General features: G+C 36.0%; 1 pseudogene; it reads right to left on the bottom strand.

Annotated features, from left to right (window-relative positions):
- Positions 1-321: 321 nt before the first annotated feature.
- Positions 322-8,283, bottom strand: LOC145012536 (GDSL esterase/lipase At2g31540-like; annotated as a pseudogene).
- Between the last annotated feature and the right edge of the window lie 1,259 nt (positions 8,284-9,542).

The following is a 9,542-nucleotide window of genomic DNA, read 5'->3' as shown; positions in this document are numbered from 1 at the left end:
CTAAAGCTTCAATTAGTTCCATAAGTTCAACGTTCAACGGGTGGAAACATCTGAACAAAATGTAACATTATAGAAACAATTGGAATTTGGTGAAAAATACATAGAATTTATCATACAAAATATATCAAAGATTAGTAGATTAGCACTACCTTAAAAAGTAAATGCAACATAACATGTCATATAACCACAAATGATAAGAAAAAAGAAGTAAACCTCTTGTGTTGGCAATCGAAACTCATCCGGTTGTTCTTTGATGTTAAGTTGTAGTTCATCTTGCCCCTCTTGTTGTATTCTCTTATTTGCTGCATCTATAGTTGTAGATTATGTCTGAGGATCATGATCATTGGAATCGGAATCGGAATCCAATTCCGCATGTGAATCTGACTCCTTAATTGTAAACAAATAAAACTAACCCAAAAATAAAACTAAGAACATTGGGATGGATATATAACAACTTCAAATTGCTTAGTATATATGATTTGAACAATGGAACATAACATATTAAAGTGAAAGATTTTTTTTTTCAAAATTAAAGAATGTCCTTAATGTGTTAAGGTGTTGTTTGTTGTTTACTTAACTAACTTAGTGTAATTATTTTTAAATTTTAAGAATTTAGGAAGTTGTGTGTATCTAAATTCAATGTCCAACTGAAGGTAAGTTTATTTTTCTATCCTAGTGGAAGAACAGACTGGCAAAATGAGAACAAATTACTGAAAGAATCTGGCACTAATCACTACTACAGAGTGTAGAAATAATACAACACAAATTTTGGTAAATGGTAATGGTACCTGATAGATCTTTCCAATGGTTATGTTGTTATCTCTAGTAAGCCTCACGTCTAAGAAGCGTTCATAGTTACCCAAATCTAGGTCGACCTATCAAAATATCATATGGAAAGAGATTAATATCATCATCATAATCATTATTTTTAAAGCTAGTGAGAGCAAGTAGCACCTCTCCACCAACATCAAGAACAAAAACCTCCTTGTGTTCAAAGGGAGACATTGTACCAGCATCTATTCAAGTATGGATATGCAATCAACAGGTATAACTAAACCACTTAAATTTACACACCAACTCGACCTGTAAGCCACTCAAAAAACAAAAGTAAGAGGTATGTGGTGTGGTGTGGTGTGTATATAAAATTAGCAAACGAACAAGAATGCAATGAACACATATGAATTAAAATTAATGCCACAAATTTACCATGTTTTCGTGGATTTCGGATCATCTCCATCATCGGAGTGTAGATATCTGTGTACATAATCTAGCTTCCTTTCAAAGAAGATTGAATATGCGGCAGCAGATTCATGAGCTTCTGATTGTAGACTCGAGCATCGGTGTTCTGATGCATCAAATATGTTCTCGAGAATCTAGACAACATTCGAATCGGTAAACACCCCATCAGAGGTAGTCCTGAAACCACCATTGTTCGACATCCGAGCTTGTACAACTCCTATCAACCACCACCACAAAATCAAACAAATTGTTTAAATAAAGATATGGAGAGAGAGAGAGAGAGAGAGAGAGAGAGAGAGTTACATTGGTGAAATTCAGAAGCTTCTTCAATATATAATCCTGGTAATCTTCCATGGAGAAATCGTATCTTCTAGAAGGAAGATCGTAGTAGCTAATCGGGAAATCATTTGTTCCAGCACTAATTGACACCAACGCCCCCGCAACTTTGATCCCCACAACTTTCTTCAATCTCTTTATATACTCCTTAAAGTAATACAACTGCTTCCACTACAAGAAAAAAGGCCTTTTACGACGCGCAAAATACGACGCTCATTGATCTATGTTACGCAAAGGAGAGTGACATTAGAAAAATGTCATCTCTTCAAAAAATTTAAGGATAGAAGACACGCATTATTGCGCGCCCTTAAATTAGTGTCTAAAAAAAACACGGAGGGCACCTATAATAAAATGCGCGTCGTCTAAGGATGTCGCTTTATAATTTTTAATGGAACGCGCGTTCCATCCTTTAACAGTAGGGGGAAATGAAATTCTGAAAAAATTAAAAATCCCGCCTTCCTTTTTTTTCTCCTTTTCCTCTTGCCCTGGACGCTCCTTCCTTCCCCCTCCCGACATTGACTGCTTCTTACTTCTTCCCTCACTTCTACCTACTAGAACCACCATATCTCCCACTCGATGTTGAAATTGTTAGAAAAAGCCCTAATTATACTCTCAAGTCTAAATACAGAAAAAATAGAAGATGGTGAAGAAGTAGCAGTAGAAAAAGCCCTAATCGGAGGTGGTCCTGTTCTTCATTGTTTCTTCGATGTTGAAATTGTTAGAAAAAGACCTAATCGGAGGTGGTCCTGTTCTTCCTCCCACCACGATTCCCAGCTTTTGTTCGCCGGAACACCGGTTCCACCGTGGTTTCTGATCCATGCTGACCAGTCGTCCCAGTCTTCAACGATTTTCTGCCATTCAAATCCGGATGGGTTGAAAAGAAAAGGGGCGAACAGCCACGACACCACTAGGAACCACATTGAGATGGTTGGGTGGCTCTGTATTTGGCGCCGCCGTGGAGAATTGTGCGACTGAAATAGTGAAGTTTGGTGCCAAGAGAGAAGGTGAAGAAGACAGCGGAGAGCTGGAGGTTCATGATTATTAGGTCACCGAGTGCAGTTCTGAAGCCTCTTTCAAGTCCGATCTCCATAATCATCGGTAACGCCATTAAAAGACCAAGTTGAACTACAGATTGAGAAGCCATGGCTGCTTTCAAAGGTTTATCTCCTTGCATCTTTGCTGATTTCATAATCGCTTTTTCTAATCCACTTAAACAGTGATATAATCTCCCGTATAAGAACGCATACACAGTAAGCATCACCATCTGAAACATAAGATAATTTGTCATTTTCTTTAGACTTTAAACTGTTAGACACACACACACACACACACACACACACACATATATATATATATATATATACAGATATTAATTAATTTACCATTGAGCTAACGTCGTCCTAGTTCCTAGATGGTGTTTGTGTGTGCATAGACACACACGAATGTGGAGTCTCCAAAGCTGTTGATATCATAGACAACATCATAAAGGATCCCTCAAGGGCACAATTGCTAAAGTTTTTCATGTCTGATGGAGATCTTTCAAAAGAACTTGATGACAGATTTGGCTCTTAGTGTGGGGATATTTTGGTCTTGATTGTTATTAGAACTTTTTAACTTTTAACTTTTATGATTTAGTAATGATTTATTCCTATTTTTATTTTGTAACAGGCTTCGGTTCCCACGAACGAATCTGATAATGATTGACCAGGTTCAACAAAGTCAAACGTTCATATTTTGATAGAGGTAAATACCAGAATACAAAATGAAACTAAAAACAATAATTTATAAAATGAAAATGATCCTGTATTTACAAAACCAATAACAATCGATACATCAATATGTACAACAACTTACATTACAACGAACCCGTATCGTTAACCATTCAAAATTGACACTGAAGAAACAATGAAAAGTTTTTACCTTTTGTTACTTTTCTAACTCGGTTTAAGCAAAAATTCACCTTTTTTTTTACTGGGATTGCAGCTGTGTACTTACAGTGGGCAGGAACATTTTACCAAAGAAAAGAAGGAAGAATGATTTCAAGAGGAATTGGAATTGTGATCATCTGCGACTAATGTGGGTATTTGACCTTGATTGACAAAGTCAATCTTGTTTAATCTCAAACAGCAAAGAATTTTCTCGGGTAATTCTTCTGGTTTTTGAGCCAGTATGTTTTTTTTTAACAAGAAAAAATATTAGGGAGGGAAAAAGTTGTAATAGTTTGAAAGTACATCAACAATTCATGATTAGATTTAGATTACCTGAATTGTTAAGCCGAGATTCATAATCCTGTGTTTTAGACGTTCACGAAATGCATCCAATCCTTTTCTTGCTATGTAACTAAATCGATGAATATCAAGGTCAATTTCAAAGTAATTTGATCCTTTAAAGAAGTTGTGTTGGGGGCGTGAGAACATGGCTCCATATAATCAACAGAGTGAAGGGGACAAAAATATTAGTACTACTACTCCTCCTGTTGTTGCTGCACAAAGCAAACCAAATCTGAAAAAGATTCAAATGATGTCTAAAACAACAGGTGAAGATAATATTCAAAGCATAAAAACTTATGTTACTGAATTAAAAGAACGTGTATCAAAGTTACAATACCAAAAACAGCTACTTGTCTGCCAGGTTAGTTACAATTTAGAAAGAAAGTAAGTTTTTACTAAAATTCTGAAAATGCCCTTTGTAAAATTATTGTTTTGGTTTGAACAGGCATTCGAGGTAGAGGAAGCAAACGATGGTGGTGGTGGTGGGGCCTCTGATGAGATGGATTTTGTGGAGGAAATGGAATATCCTATCATGCCACATCACCTTGTGTTATGTCAGGTACCTATGGAACAAGCTTGTACTCCTCGAATAATAGTATTGCAATCACTCATATTACCATAAATTTCAATCCTATAGACTTACAATGCAATTTCGTTCTAGGTATAATTCCATCAATGATATACAACCAATAAAACTACTTTTGTCAAACACATATATGTACACTACACTAACGGCACACCTGTTGGATTAGGGTCTGATATGTGTTCTACAGGTGTATAATCATACTGCCATCCCACTGGATTCATCCCCGTTGCTTTCTTTCTTTTTACATTTGGCAATGTCGGCTATCTACGTGTCATTTCCTACAAAATATCCGTTTGTGATAATAATTTAAAAATAAAATAAAAATAAAAAAACTCTTTTGTAAAAATGTATGGGCCGAATAAGAAAGAGTGCATTTTAATTGATTCATCAATTAAGTTTTTTTTATAAGGTGTAAGTTAATTATCGTTCGATATAATCGACTTTGATCGATAAAAGTTGAAATGCAATAAATATGATCAAGGTTTTCTAGAGATAATGCATAATTAAAAGGTTCCCTAAATAATGTACTGATGAAACGTGGCTTTCGCATGTCGGCATACTTTTTTGTTTGACTTGATGGGCTTTCTTGGTTAACCACTTAATCTGGACAGCTTAGTGTATCAAAACACCAACCCTTCCCCTACTTGCCCTTAATATTTTTTCCACCAACTTCTCTCATGTTAAAATTGATGATGATTATGAAATCTGTTTGTTGGGATGTAAGGGTAAAATGGTCATTTGGTCTTAGGGGCTGTTTTATAGTTGCTAACCATTCAGCCACTTTACCATACAAGACTTGATGGGAAAATAAAAGAAAAAAGAAACAGTCCCTAAATTATTTGTATTGATTCATGATTGATACCTTGTGTTTTCCCATTCCAGGTAACAGTTTCAAATTCGAATCCAAACATAGTAATGGTTGGATTTCATGTCCCTGTGGGGAACACATTAGCAAACCATATACCCTCTGAGATAACAATTTTCCAAAGAGTTATAAAACTAGACGAAGGCATGAGGTCATGGTATGACATCCCATTTACAGTTGCAGAATCCCTTCTAGCTGATGAAGAAATTACAATCTCCATAGGAACAACTTTCAACAGATCAACTTTACCAAGAATAGACACTTTAGAAATTTATGGTAGAGTAAAGGATGAATTTGGTTGGAAGGAAAAAATGGAGGCAGTACTGGACATGGAGGCACGTGTGCTTGGTAGCAGTTCTTGGGTTTCAGGATCTGGGAAAAAACGTTGCATTGGTCAAGTTACTCCTATTGAAGAACAGGTTGTTTCAAGCCGTTTTGCCTAAATGAGAAATATATTATCAAGTACACAAGTCACTTCTCTACTTTAGTTTTTTATATTATGCTTTTACTAATTTACAATCACAGGGACAACAGATGCAAATGAGGAATCTTCACGATCACATGCCATTCTTCGTTTATAAATCTTGCAGGAAATGAAAGAGGTGCAGATACAACTGATAATGATAAGAAAACAAGGTAAAGGTTGGAATATAGAATGGAATGGAATGGAATGAGTCATTCCTTCCATTTCTTCCCTTTCTATTTTTCTCTCTCTCTTTTATTCTAATGATCAAAGTTCTTGTTTTTAATATCAGTTTCCCTGTTCTCTTTTATACTTGATGCACCTTTTATTTGCAGGCTTGGATTGTACGTACTCCAAGGCCTGTTGCTTTCAAGCTTGTTGCTGATACCCCTCTTCTTACTGGACAGGTAAGTTTCAAATCTTTTTGTTGTGGATTTCTTATAGTTTCTTTTTGTTGTGGATTTCTTATAGTTTACTTAGCTTCTTAAATCAAAGAGTATAAAGCTTTCCTAATGTGTTCTAATAATTAAGAAAATGGTGTTTTTTTGAAAAATGCTTCTCAATTTATCTTATTAGGAAGAATGGAGAATTGGCCTCAAATCATATGTTTTTTTTTCCAGTAACTTCCACTTCCTTCATGGGTTTGTAACAATACTGATGGACTTTGCTATTTTGTTGTATGGTGTATTACCTTGGATATAATTTGTTTTTACAGTTTTCTCTTTTTATTTAATTTAAATTTGGATATAAGTTTGTAACACATGGGATTTATGATTGCAGCAAACAATCTTTCTTTTCTTTCCAGACATGATTAAAGGCATGTTTTTGGCTGTAGTTATTGGACCACCTATTGTGGTTGCCATCATTTTAATAGTACAGGTATTATTCTATCTCTGAGAAATTTCATTTGCCATGTCATCAAAAGTTGCCAGATGGACTATTATCTTTCATGTTTGAGTTGGTTCTCAACTTGTAGAAGAATAACATAAAATATTTTGGCATCTGAGTGTATAAAATAAAATTTGAACTCATAAGTTCCTTAATAATACTTTATTGTGTTACATGTACTTTATTACTTACTCATAATATATAATTCAATCTGATTATTGATTATGTTTGGTGAGATCATGTTCTCTGTTCTTGATGCTGCATCTGATAGGGAACCAAAAGTGAGGACTTTTTTCCCCCTGACACTTGAAATAACAAGGTAAGGAGAGCATTCTAAACATTCTGGAAACTTTAAAAGAAGAGGGAAATAGGGTCTTGTTCAATGCTTTAGCTGTGTTTGTTCTAAGGGAGATCAACTTATCAAAAGTAAGTTACTGTTTCACCCTTTTATTTAATATTTTTGTGATTGAATGAAAGTCTTAATGAAAGTAATTGACAACCCTTTCTCTGTAAATGATGTTGTGATTGTGGGAGAGGTGTTGTGTTTTTCTCTGTTGCTAGGTAACCTTCTCAACAACAACATTCTACTTAAGCAGGTGAGTAATCAAGATTAAGGGAGACTTGTAATCATGTTTGACATTCCTTTCCAGTAAGAAATAGAGTTGTATAATTATTTGTTAGTTTTATAGGAATGTATAACCCATGTTAGCAATGTATTATTTTTGTTTAACATTTGAATGATTCTTTGTATGACATTACAATTTGTGTAATTTATTTTATTTTTTGAGTATGAAATTTTATTTTATATTATGCAATGGATTGTATTTTTTGTATATGGTATTTTATTTCTATTATGAGAAATTAAATGAAAATTTAATTTAAAAATTAATAAATATATAAATTTATTTTTTTTAAACATTTAAATTTACGATACGCAAAAATGTGTGTCATCTTCATTTATGACATGGCCTTTCTTGACAGGGGCTTTCTTGATACGCATTGCGTGTCATTAACACGCGCGTCGTAAGGTTACGACACGCGAATGCGTGTCATTTTCCTTTATGACAGGGCCTTCCTTGATACGCATTGCGTGTCGTAAACGCGCGTCGTAAATGAGCGTCGTAAATGCGCGTCGTCTCTCTTTATGACAGGGCCTTCCTTGACACGCATTTGCGCGTCGTCTGAGCCTTTTACGACGCGCAATGAGCGTCGTAAAAGGCCTTTTTTCTTGTAGTGTTCGTCACAGGAATCGCCTGTGAAATCTGAGACGTCATGTCATCGTAGCCGGATCCGGCGGAAGCGAAGTTCACTCCGGTGCGGATATCAAAATTGGAGATATTAAGCTGCAGGAACGGAGGAATGGTTTGCTTTATTTGCAGCAGAGACGCCCAAAAGTTCGACACCAGTTTTTTCGTTTGAAAATCATCCGGTGGGGATTTTTCCAGGAAAGTCTTCCCCATATGGGGGATGGTCGGTTTTCAGTGGGGTATTTATGTAATTGTTGTTGCTGGAATCTGCAGTGGAGTCGCCAAAAATGAGGACGGCAGAGAATAGATGGGTTGTGTTCTGACTAGAAAGGGCGGTGGAGACTTTGAGAAGTAAGGAGAAGATGAACACGGCGAAAGCCATAGAATTAGTGATGGAGGGGAAACTCTAGGGTTAGGCCTTGTAGCTAATAGTGTCCGATGGTGGCAGCGAGATAGAGTTATAGTTTCTAGGTAGAAGTGGGGCTGCAGACGATGACTGAAGGTAACGACAATGTCGTCAGGGTGGCGATAGCGACGAATATAGGAGGGTGGTAGTAATGGAAGCCTATCAGAGATTGAAGAAAGTGAGGAGGTAGACGGAATAGATTTGGAAGAAGCTTTTGGAAGAAACGATGGCTAATAGTGTCTAGAGGGTATTAGGGTTTTCCACGAGAAGCTACGACCATACGTTACAATGATACATGCATGTATGTGTATACATTGTAAGCTTAATAAATTGTACATGGTGTTATAAAATATATACCTCTTAATTTTCAAGAAATTGGCAATATCCTTAATAATATTATATATATATATATATATATATATATATATATATATATATATATAATATTATAGATGTGCACCCTTAGGAACAGTAAACTGCCTAAGGGATTGGCACAAATGTTCCTTATATTATTCTTGGTCGTTTAGTTTAGGATACAATTTTTTTTTTCAATGTATTTTGTGGAATTATTTTTAATATCTGTACACGTGTTGTTCATCCTGCATGCTATGTGACTATTTTTCATCTTTATTCGTTTTTGTTACTTATCTTCCGTCTTCGTCTCTGTTTCCTTGCTTCGCTCTGTTCTTCTGATTTCAAGTAATCGTTGGTTATCTTTATTTTTTTTTCTTCCGTTTGTTTCCGTCTATGTGTTACTATTCTTCGAATTCTTTCCGTTTGCTCTTTGTGGCTAAGGGTCGTGGTGGTAAGCGGTCTTGTGCCGATGTTGGCTCCTCCTCCAGTGCAACGTCCGTTGGCATGTGTAATGGCTCTAGAGTTGTTCGTAGTCGGTTATCTCGATGAATGCATGCTTCAGGTGTTCTTCCTGAATATCTGTGGCGATTGTAATAGTGTGTGCGAATTTTGTGGGGCTTTTTTCTGGTTTGGCGAAAGGTATTTGAAGCTATCTACTGCTCAGCATTCGAGATATCATCGTTGTTGCAAAGGAGGTTTGGTTGTCCTTCCTTACCCTTCTAGGATGGCTGCTGACTTCTACACCCTTTTTTGGTAACGACAACTTTTTACGAGACATTGGAGCTTATAACAGCATGTTCTCTATGACCTCTTTTGGAGGAAATGTTGATGAAGATTTGAATGATAGTCGTAGCCCGTATGTCTTTAAGATTTCTGGACAGACGAGTC

The sequence above is a fragment of the Lactuca saligna genome, chromosome 1, assembly GCF_052625555.1.
Source record: "Lactuca saligna cultivar CGN05327 chromosome 1, ASM5262555v1, whole genome shotgun sequence".
NCBI classification, from domain to species: domain Eukaryota; kingdom Viridiplantae; phylum Streptophyta; class Magnoliopsida; order Asterales; family Asteraceae; genus Lactuca; species Lactuca saligna.
Note: the sequence above shows the minus strand (reverse complement) of the source record. Positions and strands in the feature narration are given on the sequence as shown.